Here is a 19,543-nt window from a genome sequence, read left to right as displayed (position 1 = left end):
ATTTAGTTCTTTGAACAGAGCCAGAGCCAGCAGTCTGTCTGGGAGGGGTTAGCCTGATTTTCAATCTATCTTTTCCTGTGTCTTGTGGGTGGGTCACATGCCATGAGCTTTAGGCAGCAGGTATGTACTGGTACCCATGTCCGCTCAGTCTAGCCCAACATCTCCTACTCCAGTGCTCCTGACTTACCCTGATGCCTAGCCGGATGGAAGATAACGGATCCTCTTTTCTCACAACTGGTGCTGAGATGGGTCCCTTCAAGCAGTTCGTGAAAAGAATCCAAAAAGTAGGGGCAAGACTGAGGTCAGAAACTGAGGAGGTGACAAGTGGCCAAAGTGTAATCAGTAAAAGCAGAGTGAGGAACAGAACAGAGTCAAGGAACCAAGACAACAACCAGAGGCTCCAAGTCTGGATAGAAGAAAAGGAGAGAACCAGAGTCTAAGGAGCAAAATGAAGATGATTCCTGGGGGCTTCTGGAAGAGAGACAAGAGCACGGGAACTGAAAATATAGTTAAGTTGATTATAGAGACTCACACTGTGGTCAGATGCCAGCATGCCTTGGAGGCCCTAGATATGCCTCTATGGGCCTGCCTTTTACCCTTCCTCATCCATATCTACCTGTCCGTTGTAAATATAGGGAGCACTCATGGATTCATGGTGCTGATATCATGTGTAAAAGTGGGTGATGGTCCCCAAACAGATATCTGTACACCCATGTTCATGTAAGCATTATTCACAGTAACGAAAAGTGGAAGCAACCCAAGTGTCCATTGACAGATGAATGGATAAACAAAATATGGTGTGTGTGTGTGTGTGTACACAATATATGTGTTTCTACAATGGAATATTATTCAGCCTTAAAAAGTAAGGAAATTCTGACACGTGCTACCACATAGATGAACCTTGAAGACATTATGCGAAATGAAATAAGCCAGTCACAAAAAGATTAATACCATATGATTCCACTTACATGAGGTTCCTAGAGTAGTCAAAATCATAGCAGTAGAAAGCAGAATGTGGTTACCAGGGGTTAGGAGGCGGGAATAGTACTCTGTAATGAGTACAGAGTTTCAGTTTTTCAAGATGAAAAGAGTTCTGGAGATGAATGGTGGTGATGGTTGCATGACAATGTGAATCTATTTAATGCTACTGAACTGTACATTAAAAAATGATTAAGATAGTAAATTTTATGTTGTATGTATTTTACCACAATTTTTTAAAGGGAGTGATTGCCTTGGAGGATTATCACTTTTCATAGCAATGGGTAACTGGTGTGAATTATACATGAATCCTGTCCTCAAAGCATTTTCAGTTTAGTGAGAAATCAAATGATTCTTGTTCTCAGGAAAGAGAAAGTATCGAAAGATAGTTTCAGGATGTTTTAGAATCGCTTACAAATGCAAGTGTCTTCCTTTTGGCACCACCAAGAAGCCAGTACTTTGCTGTCAAAATGATAGCTTCCGAAGGAGTAATTAAGAGCACATCTTACTATTAGAAAGAACAGGAGAGGAAAAGGAGGCAGGTTAGGATAGTGTGTCATGCAGAATGCAGTGTGCTTAGGAAAAATCTGAAAAGAAAAATAGAGGAAAGGGGGAAATGAAGATAACAGAAGTGAAAAGTAGAAAGCAACACAAAATCTGAAGAAAATGTAGCAGTAGCTCTCTACTGAAGTCTGTGAACCCTCCGCAACAAGCATGACAAGGACCATGGAACTTTAAGGCACGGTAATCTGTCGGCAGAAGAGCTCAACAGAGAAGACACTGTGGAACAAAACAGGACTAGAGAGAGAAACTGAGCATGGACCTCAGCCCCCCTCAACCTGTGAGCTGTTGTCACCCTCTGTAGGAGAAAGGAGGCCTAAACAACGTCTATATGCTTTCTCTAGAACAGTGCTCCAACTTTTGTGTGCATCAGGATCCTCTGGAAGGCTTGTTAAAATAGAGATTGCTATGCCCACACCCAGAGATTTTTCTTTAGTAGATCTCAGTTACGAACTGAACATTTGCATTTCTAACAAGTTCCCAGGTGATGCCAGATGCTATTGGTTTGGGGACCACACTATAAGAACCACGGCTCTAGAATTAAAGAGGTATAGAATATTAGTGATTGGTTGCATACAGGTTTTTTTTTTAATGCTTTAAAAGGAAGACCCAAAGCAAGAACTGTAGTAAGGGACCGAAAATATTTAAATCCAGGTAGACCTTGTCTACCATTTGGTCTCTTAATGCAGTAGTTAAGAGTGTAAACTCTTGAGTCAGACAGACTAGGACTGTGTCACTTTCTAGCAGTGTGTCTTTGGGCAAGTTTCTTAACCTTTATGACCCCCTACTACAGGTATTTTACAGATATTTCCCTCACCTGTAAAGTTAGAATAATATAGCACCAACCCAATGAGGTTGTGGAAAGATAAAATTGTTAATACATGTACAAGGACTTAGCACAGTACCATAGCACGTGGAAAATGTAGCAGGCATTTGTTTGGGGCAACCTTGCATCCATCTCTGCTACTTTTGTACCAGTCGCAATTACCTCTCCACTACCGTGTATAGCCTTTTGAAATCTGAATCTTAGGAACAAAGCCAAGATAATAAACTACCACAATGATCCTCCCAATTTACCATGGAAACCATTTCATCCCGTGGCTGGTAATTTGTAGGCAAACATATAAGGATATAAATTGTCTTTATGGAAATGTTTAATCCTTGAGTATTTTCCCTCCAGTGGTTACCAGAGAAGGAGAACAATAAATCAGGAGGTTTCCTGAGTAAATTAATTAGTTTTCAATTGCAATATTATTCAGTATCTTGTATTCATAGTACTGGGCTAGAAGTGTTCAAGTGAAGCAAAGGGTTTCTGTCCTTTAATTTGTGATGAAAAGCTGAAACCAGCTGATAGTATGAAATGCAATTTTAAAAATTACCTGTAAACTGAATAAAGATTATTAAATTGGGAAGAGAATAGTTTTAATTTCAACACAACAAATGACTAATTTTAGTTCTCTTCTGTTAGAGGGTGTACTTATAGTAGTTGGGAAATGATCAGTTTAATCATTTCTCTTAAATATGCAGTCCTCCCCCAAAATGCACCAGGAATTGGTTGCAGGACACCCCGAGGATACCAAAATCTGTAATGCTCAAGTCCCTTACAGTCAGCAAGGTTGGTTGAATCCACGGATGCGGAACCCACAGATAAGGAGGGCTGACTGTATCACGAGCGAACACTCTGGGTCATGGCTTCAAGGCTAGTTTATATGCTATAAACTTTTAGAGGAATGCACACCTTTGCCCCCTACACCTGCCCCTTAATCCCGTAAGATAACGAGCACTGATGTGGTTCCATTACATAAGTGCACTGTCCAGGGATACACAAGTGGGCTATGGTGTTCCAAGGGTTGGAGTTTGTTGGGGTTTTTTTTGCTTTTTTTAAAATGGCTCCTCTTTTTATTATGTCTTTTGGATGGCTTCATGTAGCAGATAGCTTTCGTTGCTACCTGTAATACTTTCTTCTTTCCTTGGGAACTGTCTTTTCTCTTCCACATAGCCCTATCCTTCAGGGAGGCCAGTCCCAGTTCCAACTCTGTGAAGGAAGGTGATGGGGTGTATTTCTTATCTTAGATTGGCATGTGACAAGGGCTTGTGACACAATTCTGGCTATGATGAGATGAGGGGAAGTCTGCTGGGGACACTTCCTCACTCTTTTTTTTTTTTAACATCTTTATTGGAGTATAATTGCTTTACAATGGTGTGTTTCTGCTTCATAACAAAGTGAATCAGGTATACATATACATATGTTCCCATATCTCCTCCCTCTTCCGTCTCCCTCCCACCCTCCCTATCCCACCCCTCTAGGTGGTCACAAAGCACCGAGCTGGTCTCCCTGTGCTATGCGGCTGCTTCCCACTAGCTATCTGTTTTACATTTGGTAGTGTATATATGTCCATGCCACTCTCTCACTTCGTCCCAGCTTACCCTTCCTCCTCCCCCCATGTCCTCAAGTCCATTCTCTACGTCTGCGTCTTTACTCCTGTCCTGCCCCTACTCCTCACTCTTAAAAAGGGCACACAAGAATGAAATGAGCTCTTCATCTGCTGGGCTTGTTTATGTCTGCATCTGAACTGGGATAAGAAGCAGCCATCTTGTAACCAGGAAGGGAGCTAGCCTAAAAGATGCAAGGCTAGAAGGATATAAAAGTCCCAACAGCTTGGTGATCTCACTGAGTTGCTGAATTCAGTAGCCCTAGAGGCACCCTTCCTCAGGACTCCTTGTTAAGATAGTAAAATTTCCCTATTGCTTGACCTAAGTTAGATTTTTGTTACTTGCACACAACATTATCCTAACAGTCATCTATATGATACCAGTCCTTGACTGGGTGAAGTATTCAAAGAGACTGGTATTCTCAAACCCAGTGTGGTGGTCACTTTTGCTCCCGTCGGCATTTCACCTGAAGTCAGTCTGTTGAAATGCACCATGAAGCTTTGAGTGAAGCTCTTCCTGGGGACAGTGTGGACTTCAATGTCAAGAACATGCCTGTCAAAGATGTTCATTGTGGCAATGGCTGGTGACAGCAAACATGGCCCACAATGGAAGCAGCTGACTTCACAGCCCAGGTGATCACCTGAACCACCCAGGCCAAATCAGCGCTGGACTGTCCCACAGCTCAGTTGCTTTGCAGGTTTGCTGAGCTGAAGGAGAAGATTAGCCGTCGTTCTAGGAAAAAGATGGAATATGGTCCCCAAGTCTTGAAATCTGATGATCCTGCCATCATTGATATGGTTCCTGGCAAGCCCACACGTGTTGAGAGCTTCTCTGACTATTCTCCTCTGAGTTGTCTTCCTATTGGTGACATGAGACAGATGGTTTCTGCGAGTGTCACCAAAGAAGTGGACAAGAAGGCTGTTGGTGCTTGCAGGGTCACCTGCCTGCTCAGGAAGCTCAGAAGGCTAAATAAATATCATCCCTATACCTGCCACCCTGTCTTAGTCAGTGGTGGGGGATGGTCTCAGAACTGATTGTCTCAATTGGCCATTTAAGTGAAAGGCTGATTAGTGACACAGATGCATTGTAAAACCTTCAGAAGAAAAGGAGAATGTGTTGTGGACCATTTTTTTTGTGCATATGTGTGTGGCAGTTTTAAGTTATTATTATTTCTAAAATCAATACTTTGTAATGGGAACAACCTGTTGAAAATCTGTTACAGAATTTTGGGACCCATTAAAACAGAGTTTAAAGAGGAAAAAAAAAATTCTGTTATTCAGCCTGATCTATTTGAAGCCTGGTCAAAGAGATTAAAAAGGAACATGAGAAATCTTTTGAGTGATGGATAACTTCACTATCTTGACTGTGGTGATGGTGTCATGGGTGTAAACATATACCAAAACTTATTAAATTATACATTTTAAATATGTGCAGTTTATTATCAACTATATCTCAGAGATAACTTTGACTACAAAGCAACTAAGTTAGAAATTTATAATAAAAAGAAAACTAGGAAAGACCCATATAGAAGTTTTAAAACATTTCTAAAAATTCATGAGTCAAAGAAAACCATGATAAAATTTAGAAATCTTTAGAATTGAACAATGAAAATGATACATAACAAACCTTATGAGATGCAGCTCAAATGTTACTGAGAGGTAAACTTATTGCGTTAAATGCTTATACCAGAATATAAGGAGGACATGATATTATGAATCTAAGTTAGAAATGAATGAATAATGAAGAAATAAAAGGGAGGAAATAAAAATAAGAACTGAAATGAATGAAATTGAAAATATACATATGAAAGGAAAGATCAGCAAACAAAAGCTGGTTTCTCAAGATGACTAATTAGACAAACCTTGGGCAAGTTTAATCAATGGAGGAAAAAGAGGAGGAATAAAGGAAATGAAAAAGCATGCTGTAGATTAAAAAAAAAAGGATATTATGATCCACTTCTGGCTAATATATAGGCTAACAGGGACAAGATTTATCATCTTGTCTAAAACAACCAAAAAGCCAGATGCCAACTTATAAAAATGCACAATGTGAGAGATGCGAGTTAAGTTTTACTTGGGGCAAAATGAGGACTATAGCCCGGGAGACAGCATTTCAGATAGCTCTGAGAAACTGCTCCAGAGAGGTAGGGGGGAAGGTCAGTATATATGTGATTTTGGTGAAGAGGGAGTACATGCAATCAAGCACATATTTTTTTTGCAGAAAGTTTCTGCTGGTCATGGGGAGCAGTTGTCACCATGAAGGATTTTAGTGCTTTTCTAAATATGAGGAAATATAAGAACTGGGCTCATAAAATCAGCTCCTGAAAATATCTAACCATCTGAAGCCCTGTTCTGCCAGTTTTTCCCAGAGCACAGAGTGCCTCATTTCTGCTCTCCACCCTGAGCTCCTTTCAGGGGGTGTTGAAAGTCAACAGCTGTAGCAGCACATGATGTAATTCTCGTAGAGGTAGATGGCAAGTGCCAATTTGTAGTTGACACAGGCAATATATATGAAATAACGATTTCCAAGACACTGGACATCAGAGAACAAAGAACAGTGTTCCCTAAGAGATGGAAAACGAATGAGGAGAGCCCTGTGATTGGAACTTACTACCTTGAGCATTTCCAGGTCATGGAAGTGCAGGGAAGGGGAATCAAGGTGGAGCGCAGCAGGTTCCCTGAGTTGCTAAGAAGTTGATTGGCAGGCAGTACAGAGCTGTGAGTCCAGGCACACTAAAGAAGCTAGAGTTTGCAAGACAGTAGCACTCGAGAACGAGAATCTTGCAGAGAGAGAACCTAGTACATCTGCACATGAGTGTGAGGAAACTACCTGAGGCCAGAAAAGAGCATATGAAGGCCTTAAGGGAAGCAGGCTGGGAGTTCACGAAGAGCCAGGAAGAGTGCCTGCTACCACCAGCCAGTTTGGAAAAATCTCATAGTTCACAGACACTGGATGGAGTACTCTCAAGGGATTACCAAGCAACACAATAAAACTTTTGGGCATGATGGATATTTTCACTCTCTTGATTGTGGTGATGGTTTCATGGATATTTACATATGTCAAAACATATCACATTGTACACTTTAATGTGCACAGTTTATTGTCTGTCAACTATATCTTGAAAAAGCTGTTAAAAAAACTTGAAAAAAGAAAAATAGAATCTAGAACACAAGTGTATAGTATATAATACAATGCATAACATATCTTCAATAAATATTAGTTTCTTCATGAACAACTTTATACAATAAATTTGAAAACGTATATGAAATAGATGAATTCTTAGAAAAATATAACTTATAAATATGACTCACAAAAGGGAGGAAGGCTGAATTGTCTTATATCCCTTAAAAAAATTAAAGCAGAATTTTAAAACTGCTCCAGAAAGAAAAGCATTGTACCCAGAAAACTTTTAGCAAATATTCAAGTGGCATAAATAAAAAACACAATATAACAAGCTAAAAATAAAGCCACATGCTCAATACTTACTATATATGTAAAACACACTAAATTCAACAATTTTGAGAAAAAGAAATCCATCCTTAGTGGAAGAATATCACAATTCTACCAATAATTTATAGATATATAAAAGCAGAAAAAAATCAATAAGGATAAAGATGACTTAAACAGAATAATTTCAATCCTTACACAAATATTTCCAGAGGATAGAAATAAAGACTCCTCAGCTCATTTTATGATATTAAAATATCTTGAGGGTGTTGCCCAGCAGTCCAGAGGTTGGGACTCCACGTTTCCACTGCCGAGGGCCCAGGTTCAATCCCGGGGAACTAATTTCCCACAAGATGCATGACGCAACCAAAAAAAAAAAAATCTTGATATGAAATCCAGTACAAAAAAGGAAAAAATTACAGCTTAATCACATGCATGAACATAGATGCAAAAATACTTCTGGGCTGAACTTGCACTTGGACGAGGTTCAAGGCTTTCAGAGAAACCCAGAGGCAGAAAAGTGTTGTACAGGAGGTGAATCCCGCCAGCATGCCTGGAACTGTCCACCACAGCTGTGGCTGAAACCAGAAGTAGGCTGAGGGTGCACCAAAGCGTCCGCTACCAGTAGCATGACAGAGCCAGATCTCACATTTGAAAAGCTTACTCATGGTGCATGGGTTACTTGTTTTCAATATCATTTGTGCAAATGTACCCTCTTGGAGATAAAAGTAGCAATGAAAAAAATTTAAGTTTTTTAACAGAACTCATTTTTCCCACCCATCTTTTAAGTTGCTGCTCAGGGCTTCATCTTCTCTGACTCCCTCTGGTTGGATGCACCCATAATTCCCTGTGCACTTTTCTGCCACTGTACTTAACCAATTACACTTTCATAGCAATATTAAATAGCAACCTGCCTATCTCTCCCACTAGATTCTGTTTTGGTCATCTTGGAATTCTGTATCCTCAGTGCTTGGCATGTAGAACTTAACTAAACATTTGCTACATGAATGAATTGAGTAGTGAGTGAAAAACTGAATATGGAAATAAGAATGCACCTACAGCCAGGAAATAGTAGGAGGAGACAAAAATAGAGAGAAACGAAGGAACAAAGCACAGGAAATTCAGTCTGAAATTAGATTTTCCTCATTTTAATATTCTTTTCCAAATTACTTTCCAATGCTAATATGTCTTCAATGCATCTTACTTGAATATTTTTTCTAATTGTTTTTCTTCAGGGCATCACTGAAGAAAGGTATAGCAGGTGATATCCACAGGGACACGTACAAAACACTCCTGCTTTTCTTGCATGAGTTGTGATGAGGTAGGTATGGAGTAAAATAGATGGAGATTGACATACCGTTTTGATTACTGATAAAGCAGATATTGGAGAATGTGGTTTACGTCTGTGAGATATACTGAACCCCAGAATTAGACTGACACCCCACTCAGGTGCGGACCACCACTGGCTGCCTCCACAGGGTCTAGTCCTGTAATACTGTGGCTTGCAGACATTGATGCTTCCTGTGGGCAGCTGGTCCCCCAAGAGGAGGAGAGGTGGAGGAGTGATGCTCTGATTGCCCAGTTCTTGCTCCCAAATTCACGGGCAGGTCACTTCTCCTTCCTGGGGTAGAGGGTAGGGATGGAGAGAATTACTCTAATTGATGTCTCTTCAGCTGGAAGAAAACACCAGGGGTGGGGAATAAGTGTTCCCGCTAAAGACAGCCATATTATAGTTAAGGCAAAGTCAGTTACCCCCATAGTGGTATAATTATTTTTACAGGGAGCGGTAGCCAGCATGCAGAGTAACTCTTGCAGTAATGGTAGATTACTTGAGATTTATTGGCACCATAACCAACCTGGTTCAAGTTCAACAGTAGAACAGAGAAAGACACCAGAATTTAAAGAAATAGTATCTGTCCACCTGCACTCTAGAGAAATGTTCTAAATATGTAATTTGGCAGTTCTTTCTAACACTTTTAAACTAAAATAAATCTTACTGGGGGAATAATTATCACATGCATGTGGTCCACAATTCAATGGATATAAAGTGTGTATCATGAAAAGTCTTCGTGCTACCCTGGTAATTACTTTTAAGGATTATTTTTCTAATTATGCATCATCAAAGGTGTGTTTTATTTCACTTGCCCTTTTGTCTTGATTTGATGAAAACAAAGTCCTCAATTTACAAATGAACTTTGGGAGCACAGTTTGCTTGCAAGTCCTTTGGAATTCAGACTGCATTGTAAATTTCTAGTTTCTTAAGGAGGCTCACTAGCTTTTGATTACACCTCAAATGCAGAACATTTACACGAAATAGTATAAAATTTAACACATTTAATCACATGGTTTCTATGCTAAATTGTGCTCTGACTTCTAACCTGGACTATCAGAAAGGTATCTAATTCTCCACCATTTAACCCTCTCCCAAATCCCAGCAGACAGCTTTCATCTTCTCTTTCAACCTCTATGCTAGAACTATCATGGAAATGGAAACAAAAATGTGTCTATGCAGAATCCAACAGCACATTAAAAGGATCATACACCATGATCAAGTGGGGTTTATCCCAGGAATGCAAGGATTCTTCAATATACTCAAATCAATCAACGTGATACACCATGTTAACAAACTGAAGGATAAAAACCATATTATCATCTCAATAGAAGCAGAGAAAGCTTTTGACAAAATTCAACACCCATTTATGATAAAAACCCTGCAGAAAGTAGGCACAGAGGGAACTTTCCTCAACATAATAAAGGCCATATATGACAAACCCACAGCCAACAGCATCCTCAACGGTGAAAAACTGAAAGCATTTCCACTAAGATCAGGAAGAAGACAAGGTTGCCCACTCTCACCACTCTTATTCAACATAGTTTTGGAAGTTTTAGCCACAGCAATCAGAGAAGAAAAGGAAATAAAAGGAATCCAAATCAGAAAAGAAGAAGTAAAGCTGTCACTGTTTGCAGATGACATGATACTATACATAGAGAATCCTAAAGATGCTACCAGAAAACTACTAGAGCTAATCAATGAATTTGGTAAAGTAGCAGGATACAAAATTAATGCACAGAAATCTCTGGCATTCCTATATACTAATGATGAAAAATCTGAAAGTGAAATCAAGAAAACACTCCCATTTACCATTGCAACAAAAAGAATAAAATATCTAGGAATAAACCTACCTAAGGAGACAAAAGACCTGTATGCAGAAAATTATAAGACACTGATGAAAGAAATTAAAGATGATACAAACAGATGGAGAGATATACCATGTTCTTGGATTGGAAGAATCAACATTGTGAAAATGACTCTACTTCCCAAAGCAATCTATAGATTCAATGCAATCCCTATCAAACTACCACTGGCATTTTTCACAGAACTAGAGCAAAAAATTTCACAGTTTGTATGGAAACACAAAAGACCCCGAATAGCCAATGCAATCTTGAGAACGAAAAACGGAGCTGGAGGAATCAGGCTCCCTGACTTCAGACTATACTACAAAGCTACAGTAATCAAAACAGTACGGTACTGGCACAAAAACAGAAATATGGATCAATGGAACAGGATAGAAAGCCCAGAGATAAACCCACGCACATATGGTCACCTTATCTTTGATAAAGGAGGCACAAATGTACAGTGGAGAAAGGACAGCCTCTTCAATAAGTGGTGCTGGGAAAACTGAACAGGTACATGTAAAAGTATGAGATTAGAACACTCCCTAACACCATACACAAAAATAAGCTCAAAATGGATGAAAGACCTAAATGTAAGGCCAGAAACTATCAAACTCTTGGAGGAAAACATAGGCAGAACACACTATGACATAAATCACAGCAATATCTTTTTTGACCTACCTCCTAGAGAAATGGAAATAAAAACAAAAATAAATAAATGGGACCTAATGAAACTTCAAAGCTTTTGCACAGCAAAGGAAACCATAAAGAAGACCAAAAGACAGCCCTCAGAATGGAAGAAAATATTTTCAAATGAAGCAACTGACAAAGGATTAATCTCCAAAATATACAAGCAGCTCATGCAGCTCAATAACAAAAAAACAAACAACCCAATCCAAAAATGGACAGAAGACCTAAATAGACATTTCTCCAAAGAAGATATACAGACTGCCAACAAACACATGAAAGAATGCTCAACATCATTAATCATTAGAGAAATGCAAATCAAAACTACAATGAGATATCATCTCACACTGGTCAGAATGGCCATCATCAAAAAATCTAGAAACATGGGCTTCCCTGGTGGCGCAGTGGTTGAGAATCTGCCTGCCAATGCAGGGGACACGGGTTTGATCCCTGGTCTGGGAAGATCCACATGCCGCGGAACAACTGAGCCCGTGAGCCACAATTACTGAGCCTGCACGTCTGGAGCCTGTGCTCCACAGAGAACAAGAGAGGCAGCAATAGTGAGAGGCCCGCGCACGGCGATGAAGAGTGGCCCCCGCTTGCCACAACTAGAGAAAGCCCTCGCACAGAGACGGGGACCCAACACAGCCATAAATAAATAAATTAATTTTTAAAAAATTTTTAAAAAACGTCTAGAAACAGTAAATGCTGGAGAGGGTGTGGAGAAAAGGGAACACTCTTGCACTGCTGGTGGGAATGTGAATTGGTTCAGCCACTATGGAGAACAGTATGGAGGTTCCTTAAAAAACTACAAATAGAACTACCATATGACCCAGCAATCCCACTACTGGGTATATACCCTGAGGAAACCAGAATTCAGAAAGAGTCATGTACCAAAATGTTCATTGCAGCTCTATTTACAATAGCCCGGAGATGGAAACAACCTAAGTGCCCATCGTCGGATGAATGGATAAAGAAGATGTGGCACATATATACAATGGAATATTACTCAGCCATAAAAAGAAACGAAATTGAGCTATTTGTAATGAGGTGGATAGATCTAGAGTCTGTCATACAGAGTGAAGTAAGTCAGAAAGAGAAGGACAAATACCGTATGCCAGCTCTATTTACAATAGCCAGGAGATGGAAACAACCTAAGTGTCCATCATCGGATGAATGGATAAAGAAGATGTGGCACATATATACAATGGAATATTACTCAGCCATAAAAAGAAATGAAATTGAGTTATTTGTGATGAGGTAGATGGACCTAGAGTCTGTCATGCAGAGTGAAGTAAGTCAGAAAGAGAAAAACAAATACCGTATGCTAACACATATATATGGAATCTAAGAAAAAAAAATGTCATGAGGAACCTAGGGGTAGGATGGGAATAAAGACACTGACCTACTAGAGAATGGACTTGAGGATATGGGAAGGGGGAAGGGTAAGCTGTGACAAAGTGAGAGCGTGGCATGGACATATATACACTACCAAACGGGAGGGTGGGAGGGAGGGAGACGCAAGAGGGAAGAGATATGGGAACATATGTATATGTATAACTGATTCACTTTGTTACAAAGCAGAAACTAACACACCATTGTAAAGCAATTATACTCCAATGATGATGTAAAAAATAATAATAATAATAGAAATAAATAAATAAATAAAATATTTTTTAAAAAAGAAAGAAAGAAATAGGGGTTCGCTGGTGGCGCAGTGGTTGAGAATCCGCCTGCCCATGCAGGGGACACGGGTTCGTGCCCCGGTCCGGGAAGATCCCACATGCCGCAGAGCGGCTGGGCCCGTTGAGACATTGCCGCTGATCCTGCGCGTCCGGAGCCTGTGTGCCGTAACGGGAGAGGCCACAACAGTGAGAGGCCCGCGTACCGCAAAAAAAGAAAAGAAAAGAAAAGAAATAACTTGTGTTCTTCTAACACTTACCCTGAAAGAATTCCAATGTGATCCATAAATGCTACCCAGTTCTAATTCCCACAGCAAGCACCCTTGTTCTTTATTTTAAAAGTGGAAGGGGAATTTCCAGTACCTTGCTGCCAGATAAAGGGTAAGGAAGGGCAAGGAAACTCGCTCCTCTCCCCCACCACAGCCCCTGTAGCGTGTGCAGTGTAACCCTTTGCATGCCATGGCTGGGATAAAGCACACTCTGATTCATAACTGGTCCCTCAGGGCTCCTGACCCATTGTCTCGGATCCCGAAGGGTTAACAGCCTCGATTGCTGTTTGGCAAAATAAAAGAAAAAGAAAACGTTCAATTATACTAATTTTCTCAAAATGCAGGATGGGAAACACTCAAATAAGGAAAATATGTACAGAAACATGATACCGGTGCCTGATTTAAATTGATGCAAACTAGATCTTTAAAAACTAACTACACAAATAATTGCATGCAATAAACAATATAGAACCCAATTTTATACAATGGCAATAAAAGCTGAGCATGCAATAGAATTATATATATTGGAAAAGAAATTCAATAGATTGAAACTGCTAAAATTAAGAATCTGAAAAAAAATTCTCACACTTTCATGTTGTTTTCTGTACCAAGGCAATAGCAAGTTAAAAGACTTATCCTGGAGGAAAATTAATTAAGGAAGAATAGAAAAGACCAAATGTGGAAATGGAGTTGGTTTACTGAGAACACTTGATTTCTTCAAGGATCCTACTGAAATTGGTCCAGGAACGGGTCCCACAAAGGACCACTGGCTGGAAAGGTGGAAAACCAGGGAGTTTGTGTCTTACTTCCGAGATCACTTTTACTGCATCATCTTTTTTTTTCCTGCAAGTGTGGGACAGTGCAGAATACAGTGCCTACCAGTATGATTCCAGTATACTGACATGGGGCACCAGAGGGTTAACACACTCTAAAGCTTGCCTTGGAGACTCTGGACTGCCCTGATAACTTGTCCTTCCATCCTGAGCTTTAACCCAGGCCCCTCTGCCTATATTCCAACCGGTGGGCAGTCCTTTCATCTCCTTTCATCTGCTGGCCAGGCCTCAAGACCACTAGTGTTTGAGGATTCAGCAAAGTGACACCATCTGGAAATGCTCATCATTGCTAATTTGGAAACCTGTGGCATTTTCTTGGAAGGGCCAGATACAATTCATACATTCACTTATTAAGTTATTCAGGCACTGTCTTAGGTACTGAAATAAACATGGAGTAGAATAAGAGGCAACAGATATATGTAACTAAACGCTAGGGCTCCAAGTGGCTTAGTCTCTGTGTGGGAAGCACAGTCTAGATGCCAAGTAGTAATTAAAATATATTTCAATATTTATTTATGTTTCTCAAATAATATTAAAGCAGTCTCAATTCAATTCCTCGTACGTACAGACTTTGATTACCCAGAGCCTCATATGTTAAATCCCCCCTGATGGCAATACTACCTTTCTCCGAACTCTTTGTTATTGATAGATTTAGCTGCTTTCTCCTAGGCCCCTAGGTTTTTCTTCCCCCTTTTATTTCCTGTTTTTAAATCACCCCTTGTTCTTTCACCCAGAAAAGATCCAAACTGTCCTTTGGCATGTGGCAGGGAGGAGATGGGGAGTAAGGAGAATAGACACAAGAATATTTCATCTTTATCACATATATAATCATGTAATTACAATGGAAGGTAATATGATCAACATGACTATTGGCATATTCAGGGTACCTTGGAAACACAGAGGAAGAGATCATTATTTCTGCCTTTTGTTTGCAGGTAAAAGTTTAGGAAACACTTGAGAAGAGGACGTTTGATCTGGGTCTGAAAAGTTGAGTTCAACAGGCATAATAGGGGAGGTGTATTCTAGGTAGAAGGACTAACAGAAATGGAGGCAGGAATATATGAAAGAGGAGAACCTCAGCCCTTCCAAAACGTCTACAGTGTAGGGTGGATGAGTGGTGCAAATGATGGGAAATGAAGAGATGGGGCAGATGCTTCTTCAGGCTACAGAGCTTGAACTTTAAAAAATACATAGTTTTGGCAGCAATTTTGACAAAAGATATTGAAGAAGGGCAAGACTGAAAGCAAAGAGATTAGTCAGGACATCACTGCAGTATCCTACAATGAGGGTCTGAAATAGGAGTAGTGGATAAAGAAATTAGGTAACTGGTTCAAAAGACATTTAGAAGACATGGAAGGAAAAAGACTTCCTAACCAACTGGATAAGGATAGCAACGGAGAGGAGTCTAGGATGTCTTTCTTGTTTTCAGCTTGGAGACACAGGATGAATTTTAATGCTACTGAATATGATAGGTACTATAGGTTGTTCAAGGAAGAGAGGACAAAAAGTGTGTTTGAGTATCTATGGAACAAGAAACTGGTGGAGATAGTGTACATGGTGCTTCAAAGAGTTCTAAGCTATGGAGCACATTGGCCATCTGACATCTCTCTAACACCATCCTGGAGTGGTGATGGTCTGAAAGTCTTCAGTGAAGGGACTTTACAATCAGTCTTGTAGGAACCATGTCTACATTTACTACACATTTTTTAGATAGCTTTTCATGATTTTAAATTTGTTTTGCTGTAGTTAACGCCCATTGATTTTCTTGCTCAGAGAAGGAAGGGCACATCTCCTTAATCTCTTCTGTCTAAAAGAAATTCTTCATCTATTAGTGGAAGGACTATTAGTGCAGTCAGCCTTCAATCATGTTTATTCCCAAGCATATGCATATGCCCACTCTACTGCTTCAGATGCTATAGGTGGTTGGCAGTTACTCTGTTGACTAATGGATCTAGTCTAAGAATTTAAAAAGTCAGAGCTGGAAGGATATGAGAAGTTACTGACTGACTCAAATCTCCATATTTCACACTTGAGGAACCCTTTAAGCTGTTTAAATTCAGTTCCTTTTACTCTTCCTAAAAGGATGTATTCTTCAATTCTTAATATCTGTGGTTTTTACTGGAGCATCTCCAAGTGTTCTTCATTCATCTTTAACTAGGGAGTTTGGAGCTGGTTCTAATGAACAGAATAAACCCAGCACTCATTAGAATGACTAATATACCTCCAAGTTCCTATTTATACATTCCAGTCTCTTTTTGTTTTAAAATCTGTACTGCAAAAACAATAAACAACATAAATTCAGAGCACAAGTTGCCCACAAACCTAGAAAAATGGTACAGATGAACCAGTTTGCAGGGCAGAAACAGCGACACAGATGTAGAGAACAAACGTATGGACACCAAGGGGGGAACGTGGTGGGGGAGGGTGGTGGTGGTGGTGGGATGAATTGGGAGATTAGGATTGACATGTATACACTAATATGTATAAATGGATAACTAATAAGAACCTGCTGTATAAAAAAATAAATAAAATAAAATTCAAAAAATAAGAAAAAAAAGTTGCCCACAATTCTGTCACTTAATTAAATCAATGTTTTAATTTGTCTATGTTACCTTCTAGCTCTTGCTCATAAACATATTCAGTTTTAACCTATTTTTGTAATATAAAACAATGTATATGCTACATTTTATATTTTCATAATTTAACATTATATCATGTACGTTTTCCAATTAAATACAATTTCACTACTTCCTTATACCCTCCTCCTTCAACATTGTTGGGTTAAAATCCTGCTATATCTTTGTCCATGATCGTATATATTTACACTGTATAGACACCTATAAACATATATATGAATTTTAACAGATGTCCTCTGCTTTGTACTACCCAAGTTACTCTCATATCATGAGGCTAGCAGCAAGGAAAATTAAGATGGATTATTAATATATACTGGAAAATATGTTCTTATCTCTAGGAAATGTTGTTAGCATCATGAAAGGCTTTTCTTTTTCAATATCTGAAATGTTGTGGGAAATTAATTAGTTTTCTCAATCTAATTTCTAGTGTCAGCTGTGACATCACAAAGCAAGTTCCCAGATGGCACCAACTGAGCCCTTTATCAGATTTTTTAGCACTGATGCCAAAATGAAATAGGCCCAGCAGCCTCATCAAAATTTACATTGCTAATGTGTAGACCCTGTGAATGAAGTTAAGTAGAAAATCCATCAATTATCAGGTAACAGTCCTCTAACAAAGTTTTTACAGATTTTAAGTAATCATAAAATAGCAAGGAATAAATCTCAGGCCTGAAGAACATAAAACATGGCAAGTAACATAAAATCATGGGATGGACTTGGAAATGGAGAAATCATTTCTGAAAAAAGAAAGTCAAAAGGGAATTATAAAAAAAAAAAAAAAAAAAAAAAAAGGAATTATAAACCCAAGTCAGCTTTCTGGTTTTTGTTGTTGTTGTTGTTGTTGTTAAAAATTGAGATTTCAGGATGTTAGTATTTTAAAGCAAATTTAGTTTTCACTTAAAGAGCAATACAGAATTCCAATGAATTTAGTCTTTTGTCCTCTGTGGAAGGCCCACTGGGAAGTATTCAATTTTTCATTGTTGTCACTAAGACTGTCTGCTCCACACACTCCTTGTGTTCACTCTGCAGCTCTTAGCCATCTGTCCTGTTTTCTGGAGAGCCTCATAAACACATTTAGGTTAAACCATATGGACATAAAACCTGTCATTGTATTATAGTCAAAGTCTGGTTGTTGATTTCTAACAGAAATGCACTTGACCATTCTCACTTCTTCAAAAGTTTCATCCTAATCCTGGAACCAAACATCAGTCTGATAATAAATCAGTTTTGAGTGTGTGTCTTAAAGTAAAACACCTGAAAAACAGATGTTTTGAAGTGGCCAAATTTTCTCATCAATTCTGCTCAAATTCTATTTTAAATGGCTTTCAAGCCATTCATTATATTGGCCTCCTCAGTTTTTTACTTCTTTACCTCCAGTGCTTTTTCCTTCAATTTTCCTCAACCACCCACTCCTGTGATTATGTTCTTGACTTTGTCAACATCAAAACTGTACCACTTCTAAAATCTTTACTTCAAGCACCCCATGTTTAGCTTACCAACTCTGGGGCTACAACTCAACAATTCTTCCATCTTACCAAGCCCTTCAGTCCAGTGACTGGGCCACTTTTTCACTCTCCATCACCTCCCTCATGTCTTCATTTCCCTCCTTACCTGTTTTAGAATCCATGATCTATATAATCATGTCTATTGAAAACGCCGCAGTTCCGTAACTCCCCTTGGGCTTATTTGGCAAAGCTCTATCCCTGTTTAAGTTCCACTATCTACTTACTCTATGCCTGTACCACCATTGATGAAAAAACCCACCAGGACGGCTGGTACCACTTAAAATTCATGGTCATAAATCTCAAGTGTGCTAAGCCTCACTCAGCAATCCTCCTCTGCTGCTCTAAAATTACCCTCCCATCCCTTCTCACACCTTCTTGTTCACTCCCAGACATTCCCCTTAGCATTGATATACTACATACAGCATCTCCCAGCTTAAAAAACAAATACTCTCTCTGGTCTTCACATCCCTCCAGCTACTGCCTTATTTTTCTTCATCCTTTTACCTTCTCCCCTTTCTTTCCCTCATTAAACCATCCTCTTTGGATTGTTGCCCCCCCCCCCCGATGCATCTGTTCTTGCAAAAGTCACTAATAAACTCTATGTTGCCAAATCCAATGGTCACGCTGCATCATATCTTGACCTCCCAGAAGCAATTGAGACAGGAGACACAACTGACACTCCTTTCATACATTCTTTCTTTCCCGGGTTTCAGGGACATCTAGGTTTCTTGCTTTTCCTCCTGCCTCACTGGCCACTCCCTCTTGGTGTTCTCTGTTAGACCTTCTCTTCCTGACGTCTGAATGTTGGAGTGCCCACAGTTCAGGGCTCATCTCTCTCTACATTTACTCCCAGGGCAAGCTCCTCTGCTCATCTATAATTTCATTGACCTCAGCCCCAGCCTCTCTCCCAAACTCTAGACTGTTTACTTGACATAAAACCATCAGCAAGGTCAGTCAACTCTGTCTTCAAGAGTACCCAAACTGTGCCACACTCTCTTTCCCCTGTTGCTGTATCAATCCAAGCCACCATGTTTTTACTCATCTAGACTAGCGCAGTAGCCACCTAACCACTGAGTAGGGTTCCTCTCTTGCCTCCCTACTGCAGTCAGAGTGGTCTCTTAAAAATGAAATAGGAACACAGCCATTTTTTTCTGCTTAGATTTCTCTAGTGGATCTTTATCACATTAAGAATGAAATAGAAACTCCTTCTCCTGGCTCAAAAATTTTTTTACAAGATCTGGCCTCAGACCACTCATGATCTCATCTCATACCACCCTTCCCTACTCCACAAGTCTCCAGCCACACTGGCCCCATTTCTGTTCCTGGAACATGTCAAGC

The 19,543-nt window shown here is 39.6% G+C and overlaps 1 pseudogene; it reads left to right on the top strand.

Annotated features, from left to right (window-relative positions):
* The first annotated feature begins 203 nt into the window (after positions 1-203).
* Positions 204-4,945, top strand: LOC103076220 (elongation factor 1-alpha 1 pseudogene; annotated as a pseudogene).
* The last annotated feature ends 14,598 nt before the right edge of the window (positions 4,946-19,543 follow it).

This window comes from Lipotes vexillifer, unplaced genomic scaffold, assembly GCF_000442215.2.
Source record: "Lipotes vexillifer unplaced genomic scaffold, Lipotes_vexillifer_v1.1 scaffold113, whole genome shotgun sequence".
In the NCBI taxonomy this organism is placed as follows: domain Eukaryota; kingdom Metazoa; phylum Chordata; class Mammalia; order Artiodactyla; family Lipotidae; genus Lipotes; species Lipotes vexillifer.
Note: the sequence above shows the minus strand (reverse complement) of the source record. Positions and strands in the feature narration are given on the sequence as shown.